This window comes from Gopherus flavomarginatus, chromosome 3 (genome assembly GCF_025201925.1).
Source record: "Gopherus flavomarginatus isolate rGopFla2 chromosome 3, rGopFla2.mat.asm, whole genome shotgun sequence".
NCBI lineage: Eukaryota > Metazoa > Chordata > Testudines > Testudinidae > Gopherus > Gopherus flavomarginatus.
In genome coordinates, this window is record NC_066619.1 from 121,703,913 (window position 1) to 121,718,233 (window position 14,321).

Consider the following 14,321-nt stretch of genomic DNA (forward strand, 5'->3'; position numbering starts at 1 on the left):
CCTCATGTTTATGAGAGTGCAGAGTCCGATGTCTGCAATTATGGTTCCTAGTAAAGGCCCAGAAGGGGGTATGGAGGTCAGTTTGTGGTTTATCAGTTGTGGGTTTGTAGTGGATGAGAAGGGGGATACTTTGCAGAGAGAATTTAATCTCTTACACACAGTAAATCAATCCTGAAGTCTGTGCTTTGTTTTTACTCAGCCTTTGTTTAGGCAACCCTTTCCCCCCTTTGATTTTGGGATTTCTCCTATGGTTATTATAAGGTATTTTAATGACTTTTCTCTTTGTAGGTTTCAGGCCAGAGCATTGGCCCTTCCCTCTCCTCTTTGCACAGATTTGGAGGAAAAAATGGGTAGGGGTCTACTTAAATTATGGAGAAATCACACAATCTTTGTGGATGTTACACATCAGTGAATTTTGCTATTTATGCTGTGACCAACCCATGAAAAATGTGTGATTTCTCCAGCTAGGGGCTCAGACCCAAAAAGGAATTGCAAGCCTATTGGGGGGTCACGGGATAGCCACCCTTCTGTGCTGCCTGAAGCTGAGTGGTGGAAGAGCAGCTGTGAAGGCAGCGCTGTTGAAGCACAGAAATAAGGCTGGTAATACCATGTCATCATCTGCTCCTGATCTTCTGAGCATAGTAGGCATTCCAGGGCAGGCTGTGTCTATAGCTGAAGAGCACTGAACTCCAGCAATCTTGGGCCAGTGGAATGGCCCTATGGGGATTACCACTGTTGGCGCAAGATAGAGCAACCATGAGGCTGCTCTGACTTGTTAGCATCCCAATGGCGCCTGAGATAGAGGAGCAGAAAGGTAGTGGAAAGCCACCTACGTGCCTCACTCTCTCCAGCCAGGTGGGCTGAGCACAGCTGAACCTGCTCAGAGGCATCATACTAGAGCCAGTTATAGATCTTTAGTCACTGCGCAGACATAAGGCCTCTGACCAGGCCTTGCTATGACGCATCTTGTCAAACAAGGAGATAATAGCATCTGGCAAAGTATGCAAAGAACACCGACACTGTCTGCTAAACCAAGGAATTACAGGAGCGGCTCTCGCCACGACTGTCTCTCAATCCCATTCTGTCTGTCTCTTTTGCTCTGGCTGAAGTTTCTCCTCTTCACTGGTGCTGTCTGTACCCTTCTCTCACAATCCTGCCTCCACTCTGGTGATCTTTGTCTCTGTCTCTGGAAAATCTGCCTGGAACAGCTTCTTGTGTGTCATCGTCATGTATTCCCCAGCAGACAAAAGAGCTGGACACATGTGAGCAGCTGCAGGATGGGCATGACATGAAGACCCTACGTGCCATGAGAGCCTGCAACTCCCTTGGCAGTGCTTCTTTGACACCAACAGGTGGCCAGGACGATGCTAGGCCACAGGAAAGACTAGTATTGTTGAGCGATCTCAAGTTATGAAACAAGCATGTAGACAGGCACAAAGCATCGTTTCAGAGGTGTGTAATAAATATACAAGCTGGAGCAGGTTCAAGTAAACGGTGATGTTACATCACTGGGTTTAAACATTTATCTTTAAGGAGCAAACACTCTGTGCTCATTCCCTTAGTAATGTATGAATTTAATTACAGATGGGTGAACTCAGTGTGTGTGTTGTGGGGAAGGGGGTTAGGTGTCTTTGCTGGAACTTGGGGGTTGCAGTCTCCAAACTGGCAGGGGGGCTAATGTACGTTTGCTTCTCATTTTGTCTAACCCCCAAACTTCAGGGGGTTCATGCACTCCAAGGCTTTAAGAGACCACTATGATCATCTAATCTGACTGCCTCGTTAGCACAGGCCATCAAACTTCCCCAAAATAATAGCGAGCAGATTTTTTTTTCTTAAAAAAAATCCAGTGGTGATTTAAAACCTGGCAGTGATGGAGAATCTACCACAACCCTTCTTTCTGTTTTGGGCAGTTAGCGAAGCTGATCAAAGGTGGGTTTGTTTGGCAAAGGCAAATCTTAGATAGCTCAGTTCTGGGTCTTCATTTTAGCTGAATCCTCCAGTTTCCTCCTTGCCCTTGGTTAATTTCCAGAAGAGAGGACTAGAATGCTGTAAACTTCTTGCATGGGGCACAAGTGGGTTGGCCTCATTGCATGTGTGATATAGGGGACAGTACACACTATGGCTACATGCAGCTTCCCTCCGCCTCTTATCTCTGTGTTGTCTTCCATGCCGTTTCCAAGGCCTGCAATACAATACTGTCCCCTCCCTGATGGCCGTACCGGGTCAGACCAAAGATCTATCTAGGCCAGTATCTGTCTACTGACAGTGGCCAATGCCAGGTGCCCCAGAGGGAGTGAACCTAACAGGCAATGATCAAGTGATCTCTCTCCTGCCATCCATCTCCATCCTCTGATGAACAGAGGCTAGGGACACCATTCTTTACCCTTCCTGGCTAATAACCATTTATGGACTTAGCCACCATGAATTTATCCAGTTCCCTTTTAAGCATTGTTGTAGTCCCAGCCTTCACAACCTCCTCAGGTAAGGAGTTCCACAAGTTGACTGTGCACTGTGTGAAGAACTTCCTTTTATTTGTTTTAAACCTGTTACCTATTAATTTCATTTGATGACCCCTACTTCTTGTATTATGGGAATAAGTAAATAACTTTTCCTTATTCACTTTCTCCACATCATTCATGATTTTATATACCTCTATCATATCCCCCCTTAGTCTCCTCTTTTCCAAGCTGAAGAGGCCTATCTTTTTTGAGATGAGGAGACCACATCTGTACACAGTATTCGAGATGTGGGCATACCATGGATTTATATAAGGGCAATAATATATTCTCAGTCTTATTCTCTATCACCTTTTTAATGATTCCTAACATCCTGTTTGCTTTTTTGACCGCCTCTGCGCACGGCGTGGACATCTTCAGAGAACTATCCACGATGACACCAAGATCTTTTTCCTGACTCGTTGTAGCTAAATTAGCCCCCATCATATTGTATGTATAGTTGGGGTTATTTTTTCCAATGTGCATTACTTTACTGACGTCTACCCTTCTCTTCATTGAAATGCCTCTTGAAAGCTGCTTTATCTGTGTGGTTCACAAGCGCTAGCTGGCTATGCCAGTAAAACTTGGCCACATGTAACAAAGAGTTAGTGCTCAGACCCTGGTACTGCAATCGGCTGTGTGTGCAGAAGCCCTTATTCCCACAAAGAGTCCACTGAAATCCATGGGTCTCCACACGAGCACAGGGATCCACTAGTAGGTTTGGAGCCTACATTAGAATCATCCACTTGGTCTCCCAGTGTGTTCCTGCATTGTTCATTTATTTAAAATGTAGGCTGTTCAGGGAAGAGACCATGAGTGCAATCCTATCTCCACTGAATTCGATGCGAGTTTTGACATTTACTTAAAAGGGTGCAGGATTTCACCCCATAACTTTATGTATTATATGGGGCCAAGCACAGTCACAGAACTTAATAAATAAATCATAGTTATCGCCATGATTTATAACAACACATAACAGACTCCGGAATTCTCTTTTGAGAACACTAGTGACTTTCTTTCATCTACCCTTGAATATGACACAGCAGCCTGAAACACAAAAGAGAGACAATGGAGACCTTGTAAAAGTCCCACATAGCTTGGCTTTATTGAAAAGGCAGCAAAAAATAAATAGGCAGGCTTCTGTGCTAATAGGAGAGGCTTGTAGGATAAAGGAACTGAGCTCCGTGTACAAATCGTAAAGCTTCTGAACTGCCCATTTGTTTCAGTGTGCCATTTTTAATCTGATCCTTCTGTTAGTCACTTAGGGAATTTCCTACACATGGCAAAAATGTGTGTGTGTTTGTTCCTATGTGAGCAGCCTTTTAGATTCTGAACTCTTTCACCCCTCTGGCCTTTCCAAAGAGAGCAGAATCGACTTGTTTCCTCTGTTTGGTCACAGTCAGTTGTTTCTAAAACCAGCACAAATGCAGAACTTGCTCTGAGACCCAGATGCAGTGTTAGATCTAGATGGGGTTTAGACTGAGGAAAGCTGGCTGAATGATTCACTTCCCAAATCTCCACAAATATTATTTGTGTTTATATTTTCAAATAGTTTTTTCATTATTAAATCAGATCTTCTTTAAAAATAGACTTATACTAGATCAAATAAAATGTTAGATATCAAAATAATTACAGTGAAATATATTCAGGAAAACCATTAGGTCATTGTCTTATGGTTTGGTGCCTGCTCTGGGTTAGGTATGAGATACCCTTGAGTGATATTTCAAAAGCCAACATTTGGCTGCTTTAGCCAGCATGTGGATATTAGGGTGATGGTTGCTCTGGAAAGATGGATGGACAAATGTGAGGGTATTTTAAACTTACTTTTTAAAGTAACCTATTAAAATGACTTGTTAGTTGATCTGAAAAGTTCAGTGATCAGTTTCCATATTACTTATATTGTTCTCATGGAAGATCGCCAGTTCCTTGCTGGTTACTTTTGTTTTGTGCATCTCTACCAGGTACTATAGCTACTGAGATACTGCACTTAGGAGAGCAGTGTTAGGTCATCAGTGAATCCAAAGAAGTGGATGGTACCTCTTCTGATAATGGGAGCTGGCTGACGTAGCTCATCACATGATGTGACAAATTCCAGTTTTCTCTCCCAGTACTGGGAGGCTGTGTTGATGGTGAGAGTGACCATCTCATCCCCTTGTGTTCTTTAGTCCTGGGTGGGGAGTGCCCCACAGGGTATCTGGTACCTGACCTAGTCTGTGTGCTGTGTTTTGTGCCCATTCACTATGTGCCACCCCGTGAGTGAGTGAGACACTGTGTGTAAGTGAGAGCATGAGAATCTAGGACAGAGAGTGTCTGTGTATGCAGAATGGAAACATGGAGAATCCCGGGGGCAGCACATGTTGCAACATTTCATAGGCAATGGTTTTTGTAATTGAAAAATGGCCTTTTTGGGTGGGGGGCGAGGGGGAAAGAATGGAAAATTCAATAACCATTTCACTAATGTTTTCAATAAAATGTATTTAAAAATAGAAAAAGATTGTGAATTCTTAAAAAAACTATTTAAAGTGGGTCCTTGTGAAATACTTAAAAAAACCCTTCCACATTTAAAAAAAAATTCAAAGATTGTTTTACATTTTTCAAGTAATTCTCCTCTCGTGTAAATAACTGAAAGACAGCAAGTGTGTGTGTGTAGGGGGGGAACTTCTCAGTGGGTGCAAATCAGTGTAACTCTTATTAATTTCAGTGGAGCTGCACTGAATGACACCAGCTGAGGATCTGACCCAGAGACCTGAATGTGCGTGCAAGTGAGCACATGCAGGCAGGAGGACATGGGGGAAATCACGCCAGAAGTAATGACGGTGCTGCTTTTCTACCGGATCAGTGACTTGTGGCTTTTGGTCACGTGGGGGCTGTGGAGTTATGTTACGATGAGGGAATCAAATGTGGGAAATGATGCTCCATGTGGATGGACAGATCATCTTTCATGAGGTGGTGTAATTTTATGCTTCTGAGTTATGAAGAAGGGGGGAGAGCAGCAGCAGCAGCAGTGTACCATAATGGGCTTTCTGCCACTGCCAGGATTTACAATCAGCTGCTTGTTTCATGGCAGGATTCCTGCAGCCTTCCCTGACTTAGCATACTCAGCTACACTTTAAATGACTTAGTAAAGGACCAGATGGCTGACAACGACCCATCGCTTTCTCCTCTTGCAAAGAGAGCGGATCTCAGCAGAGTTTTCCTGTGCTATTCTCTATCTGAGCTGGGATGAGACAAAGGGCACAATTATGGAACAGCAGAGAGCATTCTGGGAAAGGTCTGTCACAGAAGGTGCTCTCTGATTCCTCAGCACTGCAGAGGGGCCACAGGGATGGGGCATCTTTGGGATGGAGTGTTCCAAAGGAACAGGACCATTTCTGGGGGGAGATGCTTTGCCCCTGAATCCCACTGAGATAAACTACCCCCTTTCCCCCCAAAACAAATCAGCACATTTTCACATAAAAGAGATGTGAAAATGAGGCTGCCCTCAAGAGCACTCAGAAACGAGCAGCCACATAGACAACCAGATCTGCACACAGCATCCATGCATACCCTCCACGAACAACCCTTTATTTGGAAACCACCCAGCACCTGTCAGCAGTGCCTAAGCCCTTGACATGAGTTTCACACTGTGGTGATGGAGCTCTGGCCCTCTAAATCTCTAGTTGTAGTGGCTGGCACAGGGTGTTAACAACTTCTTTGCTCACTGATATCACAGGAGCTTCTGCTGGGGCATCTGTTTTGTGAAGTCCTAATCTTTCAATTCATTGGTAAAAATCTTTCTTAGGCCACGCAGCGCTGTAGTTTACTCTTTCTTGGGGCACCAGATTGGCTGCTTCTTTGTTGAGAAGTGTCAGAGGAGCATGGAGATTTGGAATCTATATAAAATGACAAGTATTATGAAATGAAAATATTTACCATTAAAACACACATGAGGGATTGTTTAAGTCACTCTGGCATGGTATGTAAATAATGCCCACAGAAGCTCAAGTAAATTAATTGGTTCCCATGCACGGGGAACTCAAGAGAAAGCTGGGCTTTTGCCCAGAGCCAGATGGCTGCAGAGTGGCACCACAAAATAATAACAGTCTCACACACTTTATGTCCATAGCCTGGGCCCATCATATTTTTGAAATTACGTGGGGCTGCCTCAGACTGGAACTCATGTGGCCCAAGTAATGACTGATGGGCAATTCTTAGGGGAGGAGACCGGATCATGTTACTACATATATTTGTAATACACTCACACAATGAGGCCCCAGTCCTGACAGGAGCCCTTTCTCGCTTCCACCTAACAAATAAACCAATATGTGATTATTATTCATTGATGATGACAGAGGTGTGGTGGTGAGTTGAGTCTCATTTACATATCAATTAATTAATTTCACCTCTCACACAAATCAGAATGGATACTGACACACAAGCAGTGCCTGCTGCATGCAATACCCCCTGCACGTTTCTGGCCATTATCAGCCAAAACGCTTTCGGTCAGCCCAGCAACAACACTGCAGCAGAGGAGGTTGCAATTCAGGGCATGTCTACACAACAAAAGCTGTGCATTGGCTAGCTCAGGAAACAATAGCAGTGAAGACAGTACAGCATGGAGACAGGCTTCAGCGTGGGCTAGCTAGCAGAGTACACACCAGGGTCCACGCTGCGCTGTCTCAGTTCAAACTGGCTTGGGTGGGCTAACCTAGGCACAGCTTTTGCTATGTGGATATCTGCTTAACTTCTTGGTCTTAATTTACTGTTCCCTTTCTCCCCAAGTCTGCTGGGGCCAGGAGTGCCATGGAGGCAGTTTTCTCGGGTTCTGTGGGCAGAAAGGCACACCCAAGGTGAGAGATTATGGCCGGCTGTCTCTTTCGGAAGGATGATTGTGCCAGCACATACATTTTTTGTTTTGTACTGCCCATCGTCCTGATAATGACAAAGGTTTCAGTTGGCAGCATTAGCACACCCAGCAGCCTTTGAGGTACGCTTTTCAGGGACTGTCTTTTAATCTGTGCTGGTACAGTTCCTAGAACATCTGGGCCCTAGTCTAGGTTGGGAACATCTTGGTACTGCTGTAATATGAGAACTTAATCTTTCAGACATGTACCAAGACCTCTGCATGTCAAAATTCCCATAGACAAATTTTGGGAAACATCCATGTAACCAAGCAGAACTAAAGAAGTGATCAGTAACAGACTACGTGAGTGGCACTCCAGCGTTCTTCCATTTCCTTGTGTGGTTAGTTGTACATACACTAATGGGCCTGATCCTGCTCTGTCAAGTCGTTCCATTGCTTGCTGTGGGAACATGAACTGGCCATAATACTTTGCTCTGATATAATGCTTTTCTTCTGAATATTTCACAGTACCTCTGTGACGCACAAATTTTATTACCCATTTTTTAGAAAAGGGGAAACTGAGACAGAGAGGCAACGTTAATCAATGAGAGCAGAGCAAACAGGCAGCAGACCTGAGAAAAGAATCCCAAACTCTTGACTTCAAGTCTAGTGCTCTAACCACTAATACAGCGGTCTTTCTGTATTTCAAGTTATTGTAATAACTCCTCACACTGCTCCAGCACCTGTCACCCAAGTGTCATCAGGGAAAAGGACCGACAGTTATTCAGAGCTAATGCTCGCACAGTCTGCTCTGAATTCATCTGCAGAGGAATTTCTTATGTAATTGCAGAATGGCTGTCATGCCTCTGTGTAGAGCTAGTATTTGTCTTTCAAAATCAGTGTTAGTTTATCCTTGGTAGAACATACCATCCTCTTTGTCTCATTTGGCTAGGTATTGAACTTGCAAGTGCTCATAATGTTGTTTCACTGCTCAGATTAATAACTGGGGAGCTGTGGAAACAGGCCCAAAAGAAAGCTAAATGTTGATAGAGGGAGGGAAAGACCAACAATCTTTGTAATGCTGTCAGCGGTCATTTTCCTTGCAATTCTTTCAGCGGTGAGTCAGCTGATTTGAATGTTTCTTACTCCATTCAGCCAATCATGTATCACAGGATAGAGATTCATCATGAGGACAAATCTGATCTGCATCATTCTGGCCAGGCCAATGACGATAAAATATTTAGACATATGTCTCCACATACACAGTACATTAGAAAACAGATCCTGTTGCCATTAATACACAGAGTTATGATTTTCTTCCTGACAGAGATTTCTTAGTACTTTATGGGCCTCTTTTCCAGTCATGGGCATGATAGTACTTTCCTGTTAATAAGGTAGACTGGGCTGAAAATACTCCGAGGCTTATTAATAGCAAAGAGGCTGAGGAGTTTATTAGCTCATGAAATGCTTAATACCAAGGTAACAGGAAGACCTTAACTTGATTTTACTAATCTATTTTAGTTTTTATTCCAAGGCTCTTGTTCCTGAGCTAAGGCTCTTCAGCTATTCTTATGCTTAGATTTACAAATCATAAGTAAAAGGGGAAAAAAGAGAAGAGGGAAGGTGAAAAGGAAAATGATTTAAAACCCCTTTTGTCCCTTTTCCCCCACATCATCTTACTTTCTCTGCCTTCTCGTTTTTCCTTCTACGTTCCCTATTTGCTTCTTTTCCCACCTTTTGCCATCCCGCCCACATACATTCATCTTCTCTCCCAGAATAACTACAAGATATTTGTCATGATGTTGTATTTCAATACGGAATCAGGAGGGAGGGGACTTGGATTTTCCCAGAACAGTTACCCCAGGCTGGCCTCCAGGGAGTGATGAGAGGAAGAAGGGACATAAATCATTAGGGTTTGTAAATTTTTTTTAGTGATTTCACAACCCCATTTTCTTTTCTTTTTGATCTCCTGGGTTTTTCCCTTCCCTTTCATGTTCATTTGGGAGATTTTCTGCTTCCCCTGAAGGGCGTGAGAAGTGGAGGTTTTCAGAGGGCTAGAAAGTCCTGGGTATAGGAGCCAATCAGAGCAATGTGAGATGATGGTAGCCAGCCAGAATAGAGAGATCTGCATTGTTTAAAACATGGTTATTGGGAAATAACTGTACAATGAATGTGCATTTCTCTGTTGTCTGATTGACTAACAAAGCTGTCAGTCATTTAGAGTACAGGGATCTGTAAACTATACAATTACTGAGTAATAGCTGGAGTGCCACTAAGTAAAATCAGTCCCCAAGAGAGGCTATATAAGGGGGGAAACCCAGTGACTGAGCAGTGTCCCTGTTCTCTGAGTGCCTAGAACAGAACACACATTTGCTGACAATCAAAGCATGCTTCAAGGCTTTGGGAGGCTGTTTGAGAGGCTTTGAAGGTCTCTCTTTTCTGGGTAGGTTGAGTCCATCCTTGTTTGACACTTTGGTCATAGAATCATAGAAGATAAGAGTTGGAAGAGACCTCAGGAGGTTATCTAGTCTCACCCCCTGCTCAAAGCAGGACTAACTCCAGCTAAATTATCCCAACCAGAGCTTTGTCAAGCCTGACCTTAAAAAACTCTAAGGATGGAGATTCCACCACCTCCCTAGGTAACCCATTCCAGTGCTTCACCACCCTCCTAGTGAAATAGTGTTTCCTAATATCCAACCTAGACCTCCTGCATTGCAACTTGAGACCATTGTTCCTTGTTCTGTCATCTGCCACCACTGAGAACAGTCGAGCCCTACTCTCTTGGAACCCGCCTTCAGGTAGTTGAAAGCTGCTATCAAATCCCCACTTGCTCTTCTCTTCTGAAGACTTAACAAGCCCAGTTCCCTCAGACTCCCTTCGTAAGTCATGTGCTCCACCCCCCTAATCAATTTCATTGCCCTCCGCTGTACTCTCTCCAGTTTGTCCACATCCTTTCTGTAGTGGGGGCCAAAAACTGGACGCATTACTCCAGGTGTGGCCTCACCAATGCCGAACAGAGGGGAATAATCACTTCCCTCAATCTCATGGCAGTTCTCCTACTAATGCAGCACAATATGCCATTAGCCTTCTTGGCAATGAGGGCACACTACTGACTCATATCCAGCTTCTCGTCCACTGTAATCCCCAGGTCCTTTTCTGCAGAACTGCTGCCTAGTCAGTCAGTCCCCAGCCTGTAGCAGTGCATGGGATTCTTCCGACCTAAGTTCAGGACTCTGCACTTGTCCTTGTTGAACCTCATTAGATTTCTTTTGGTCCAATCCTCCAATTAGTCTTGGTCACTCTGGACCCTATCCCTGTCCTCCAGAATATCTACCTCTACCCCCAGCTTAGTGTCATCTGCGAACTTGCTGAGGGTGCAATCCATCCCATCATCCAGATCATTAATAAAGATGTTGAACAAAACCAGCTTCAGGACCGACCCTTGGGGCACTCTGCTGCCAACTAGATATCAAGCCATTGATCACTACCCATTGAGCCCGATGATCTAGCCAGATTTCTATCCACCATATAGTCCTTTCTTTAACTTGCTGGCAAGAATACTGTGGGAGACAGTATCAAAAGCTTTGCTAAAGTCAAGGTATATCACATCGATTGCTTTCCCCATATCCGCAGAGCTAGTTATTTAATCATAAAAGGCAATCAGGTTGGTCAGGCATGATTTGCCCTTGGTGAATCCATGTTGACTGTTCCTGATCACCTTCCTCTCCTCCAAGTGCTTCAAAATGGATTCCTTGAGGACCCGCTCCATGATTTTTCCAGGGACTGAGGTGAGGCTGACCGGTCTGTAGTTTCCCAGATTCTCCTCCTTCCCTTTTTTAAAGATGGGCACTATATTTGCCTTTTTCCAATTGTCTGGGACCTCCTCCGATCACCATGAGTTTTCAAAGATAATGGCCAATGGCTCTGCAATCACATCAGCCAACTCTCTCAGCACCCTCGGATGCATTAGATCTGGATGCATGGACCTGTGCATGTCCAGCTTTTCTAAATAGTCCTTAACCTGTTCTTTCACCACTGAGGGCTGTTCACCTCCTCCTGGTACTGTGCTCCCCAGTGCAGCAGTCTGGGAGCTGACCTTGTCTGCGAAGCATTGAGTACTTCAGCTTTTTCCACATCATTTGTCACTTGTTGCCTCCCCCATTCAGTAAGGGTCTCACACTTTTCCTGACCACCTTCTTGTTGCTAACATACCTGTAGAAACCCTTCTTGTTACCCTTCACATTCCTTGCTAGCTGCAACTCCAGTTGTGCTTTGGCTTTCCTGATTATACCCCTGCATGCCCCAGCAATATTTTTATACGTCTCCCTAGTCATCTGTCCAAGTTTCCACTTCTTGTTAACTTCATTTTTGTGTTTAAGCTCATTATTAAGTCAAGTTGGTCGCCTGCCATACTTACTATTCTTTCTGCACGTCAGGATGGTTTGTTCCTGCACTCTCAATAAGGCTTCTTTAAAATACAGCCAGCTCTCCTGGACTCCTCCCCACCCTGCCCCATTAGCCTGCCAGGGGATCCTGCCCATCAGCTCCCTGAGGGAGTCAAAATCTGCTTTTCTAAAGTCCAGGGTCCATATTCTGCTGCTTTCCTTTCTTCCTTTTGTCAGTATCCTGAACTCGACCATCTCATCATCACTGCTGCCCAGGCAGGGGTGGCTCTAGACATTTTGCTGCCCCAAGCATGGCGGCATGCCGTGGGGGGCGCTCTGCTGGAAGGTCTGCTGGTCCCGTGGCTACGGTGGACCTCCCACAGGCATGCCTGCGGAGGGTCCGCTGGTCCAGCGGATTCAGTGGACCTCCCACCAAAGCCGCGGGACCAGTGGACCCCCCGCAGGCATACCACTGAAGGCAGCCTGCCTGCCACCCTCCCAGCTACCGGCAGAGCGCCCCGTGCGGCATGCCGCCCCAAGCACGCGCTTGGCGTGCTGGGGCCTGGAGCTGGCCCTGTGCCCAGGTTGACACCCACTTCTGCTTCCCCTACCAATTCTTCCCTGTTTGTGAGCAGCAGATCAAGAGGAGAACGGCCCCTGGTTGGTTCCTCCAGCACTTGCACCAGGAAGATGTCCCCAACCCTCTCCAAAAACTTCCTGGATTGTCTATGCACCACTGTATTGCTCTCCCAGCAGATGTCAGGGCGATTGGAGCTCCCATGAGAATCAGGACTGTGATCTGGAAACTTCTGTTAGTTGTCTGAAGAAAGCCTTGTCCACCTCATCCTCCTGGTCTGGTGGTCTGTAGAAGATGGTCACCATGACATCACCCTTGTTGCTCTCTCCTCTAAACTTTGGTCCATGCTGGAGTTGCTTAGTGTATATTTTACCATTCTGCATGCACCAAGGAAAGTTTTCTGATGGGCCCGGGGAACATGACAGGCCAGGTGGCAGAAGATGGGTTTCAAAGAGACCAACCCTTATTTTGCTGCAGGTGGAAGGCCTGGCTCAGGGAAGCAGCTGCCAGAGCTGCACGCAGCAGAGGTCTCCTGCCTGACCAGCCCAGTTACCTCCATGAAGCTCATCACCTTCGTTAACACCCTGCACCAGTGCAGTCAACTCGTGCTGATGAGGGTACTCTCATGTCTGGTTGCAATGCCATTGTGTGACAGAAAAACTCCTTAAGGGTTGAAGTGGCTACCCTCTTTGAGACCTGCTCCTGCTCCCAAAGGCTGGGGCGGGGATTTGGGGAAGTGGTCCAATAGGGGCAGGGAGGGGACGGGGACTTTGGGGAAGGGGTTGGAATGGGGGCGGGCTAGGGGCAAAGTCGAGGCTGGGGGGTTGAGCACCCATCGGCACCAGGAGAAGTTGGTGCCTACGTCTGAGAGGTGCTCATCTAAAGGTGTAAGGAAGCCTGTGCGTGGTGAGGCCCATGCCATGATGGGCCACAGCCTCAGCTAGTGATAAAACAACCCCAGCTGAGGATATGGTCCATAGCTTTTAATTTTCATGGGGACATTATTTCATTTGGAGGTGACACTTGCTCATTCTCTGTTGAAAACCAGGGTAAGGAAATGACACAGATGGGGAGGGGACCAAAGACCAGAAGGAATGAAGAGAAGAGAGGATCTGACTGGGAAGGATGAGTGGCAGTGGGAAAGGACTAAAATGGAGACTAGTTGGAAGGGGAATAAGGGGTGATGAAGTAAAAATCGAGGGGAGAGAGAAAGAGAGGGAGGCGAAAGAGGAGGGAGATAGGCAATGGAGACGTTAGGACACAAAGCAAAAAAGGGGAGAAAGAAAACAGTGACTGCGTGTTGTGGTTTCACATTCCAAAGCCTTCAGCCATCCCTTCTCTGTGCACATGTGGCCTGTCCTGCTCAGAACAAGTGCGATTGCTAGCAGCCACTGCTCTTCCAAACAGCACATCTCGAAGAGGCATTCATCCCAAAAGAAAGGGCTGATTGATTAACAAATGCAATCAGGAGTCACTTAACAGGACTGTTTGGGGAATGCAAATGGTAGCGCAATTAGCAGCGGGCTGAATATGTGAGGAGCTGGGTTGAGTAAACGTGATGCGGACACTTCCATGGTTACCCAGCTAGCTGGAGCTGCTTTCAGCAGAGATGGGTCTGTAGGTTGTGACAACAGAAGCTAATACAATAAAGACTCCCTCTCTCTGATGCTCTCTTGATTGTATATTGTTGTAACTAAGGCCGTCAGCATGTAGGCACAGGGCAAACAGGGAAATACTGCCACAGGATTGTTTTCCAAATAGGGTGAGATCCTCTGCAATCCACCCTCACCTCCAGTGACTCAACACTCCAGCCGTTCTACTGCCCTGTCCTGGGATTGAGTGCTGCCGATGTGGCAAAGTTAATGGCAATTATAAGGAAAATGTCATGTACTAGGAAGTGCTCGCAGGGGGCTTTAACCAGCTACAGTCCTACACACTGTGGCATTATCCAGAGGCGAGGGCTTCAGACGGGACTCCAGGCCTCAGTTTCCTTATGAGGATAATACTCTGCTTTGTGAAGCACTTTGAGATCTATGGGGAAT